The following is a 2,847-nucleotide window of genomic DNA, read 5'->3' as shown; positions in this document are numbered from 1 at the left end:
AACTTTCACTTTGGCGAGCTGTCGATAAAGATGTAGATCCTTGCCAACCAGTTCGAAACTGGGCGAAACTTGTTAAATAAGACTTCTAAATTCATTTGCTCCATACGCAACTTAACACCGAGAAAAACTGAAAGCGCCATCAAAAGTTTTTGCAACCCGCAAGAAAAAAGGTTTACAAGTTGAAGAGCAGTTGGAAGGTTTTTAAACGAAACTGGAAATACTCTGTAAAAGGAATTAAATGATATTTAATGTTAAATATATTTTAATTTATTTATAACAATAATTTATTAATTGCTTTTTCAACAAATTAAGCTTTTAATTAGGGGTTACGATTTAAAATTATTTAAAAATAAGCCAGCAAAAATGAACTTGGTAATTTCTTTGGAAAAATGAAGGTTACAAAATATCATAACTAAGCCAAAAACCCATTGATTTCTTTTTGGAAAACTTTTCTGCGCTTGTTTTTATTTGGCTAACAAATCTACTTTTAGAATTTAAACATTTTTTAAATTAAAATTTTTATCATTTTTTTTAAATTTTAATGAACCCCTTATAAAATTTTTAAAAAATTTGTCAATTTTTTTTTTCTTGCAGACATGGCTAAATTAACTCAGCTGTTCATGCTGATCAAGAATATATATGATTTATAGGGTCGGAAATGACTTCTTCACTGCTTTTTAAGCTTGTGACTTAAATTGCACTAAAAATTATTATAATAAGTATAGGGATAATATGTTAAATATGCTCTGCCTAAAAGCCATAAAATGTGGCTTCTATACCCCCTAAAAATAGTTAAAAATAAAATGTAATTAAATTACCACAGAATATATCTAAAACATCTAAGGAAAATACATCACAAATGTTAACACTAGGTTTTACTATAAGCCATAAATTACTGTGACTATCCATTTTGATTAGCTGACATAAAGGAAAATGAACTTTCAGCTAGCAAACTTGTCGTATATATTTTACTACCCCGTGTTTTTAGGGTCTAAGAATGAGCGAAACACAATAAACAATTTCATCAAATGCTTGTGGCTGCAATTCGCCGTTGTTGTAGAGCCCTGTGCAAATATTTTCGGCAATCCCGAAAGCGCAAAGAAAATAGAGGGAAAAAGTTCAGCAGCAGCTTAAATAAATAGAGAGGGGTGGAGTGGGTGGAAAATGTAGAAAATGTGGGAGCCTGAGAAGGCATCACAATGGTCGTCGTTGCTGCTTGGCCACCTAAAAGTATGCAACACTTTCTCAAGTTCCTGGCAAGGACCACAGTGCCTTTCAGTGCCTTTCGTTTCGCTCCCTGATCCTTTACAAGTTTTGTTTTCTTGTGCATTTTCATTAAATAGTGTTGTTTCGCCATTGTTGCCGGCGCTGTACTTTGCATATTTTAACTGCTTATGGCTCGCCCTGACACGCCTTCGTCGTAGGATCCTGCAGGACGGAGGCGGGGAGAACATTGTAATAAAACTCAAAACTTTCATTTCGCCGGCAAAAAAAACTACTTTTGTCTTTCTTATTATTATCATGTTGTGGGGATGCTTGTCATTTCTTTATTGTTTTGGGGCATAGAAATATGCATAATATAGGGATTATTTTTAGCTGAAAAGGGAAATTACAAGTTTCTGAAAATGTTATAAGCAAAATTTTAAGAATGAATAGATTTTTAGAATAATTTTATTATAAGTTAAGGTATTATTATTACCTGCTTTTAATGAAGAATTAAAAAGAAGGAGGAGAACTTGTAAAGAAAATATTTCATTTAAAAATGTATCCTTAATTCCCTAATTAAAATGCCTTTTAGGTAAGGAAGGCCTGCTAAAAATATTTTTTTTACCATTTATTAAACATTATTCTCCCAGTGTAATTGCATTAAAACCGTGACATCACATTGAAACTATCATTGCGAATTTAACAGCGAGCTAGAAACACAAAATATTTCTCCATTTAGTTGCGCCAAGGACAATCTGGCGAGGAAAGTGCATTTGTTCGCGATGTAATTTGTTTCATTGCCAATTGTCTTGTCGTGTCCTGTCTCCTGTCGCCTGACTGGCTTTTTATGACTCTTGCCAACTGCGGCTTTTATGGCCCAGACGCGACCACGCCCCAAAAAAAAAAAGTAACAATAAAAATAAAACCAAGTAAAACGCGGCTAACATCAGTTGGCGTGAAGGGAGTCCGACTGTCTGCAACGCGACTCTTGACGGCTGTCGAGGGCCTGGCTTCCACCTTGAGTTGGCCAACTTAATTTGCAACAAGCGAGACGGACCGCACCTACCTTTTGGCTCTCAAATAAATAAATATGTTATTTTTGCACCCAAAAGTATGCTTTTATTAAATAAATTCCCCTCCCAACAGATTCCAAGCTCAATGGCTTAAATGTAAATGTGGCCAAGACCACCACCAAGGCACACTGAAACTGAAAAAAATAGCTAGATGAGCATCACTGATGGAAGTGAGCATCACTGATGGAAGTGAGCATCACTGTTGGATGTGAGCATCACTGATGGAAGTGAGCATCACTGATGGAAGTGAGCATCACTGATGGAAGTGAGCAAAAATTTCCATTCAATTTGGCCGTTTCCCAAACTGGGGTAACAGGCGAACAGAAATCAGCAGCAAGCAGCTGAAAACTAGTATAAACTGTTATAAAATGTCCAAGTTCCAAACCATTTAGGAGCCGGCGCAAGTTAGCGGAGACTCAAACCTTTTATATTTTTACCTATTTGTTGCCGACAACAACAGCTTATGGCAACAACAACCTTTTTACAACAACATCCCTACAGCAGCCCATCCAAATTTCCAAAAATTTCCATTCAATTTGGCCGTTTCCCAAACTGGGGTAACAGGCGA

The sequence above is a fragment of the Drosophila kikkawai genome, chromosome 3L (assembly GCF_030179895.1).
Source record: "Drosophila kikkawai strain 14028-0561.14 chromosome 3L, DkikHiC1v2, whole genome shotgun sequence".
NCBI lineage: Eukaryota > Metazoa > Arthropoda > Insecta > Diptera > Drosophilidae > Drosophila > Drosophila kikkawai.
The sequence above is the reverse complement of the archived record's forward strand: the minus strand, read 5'-3'. Positions refer to the sequence as shown.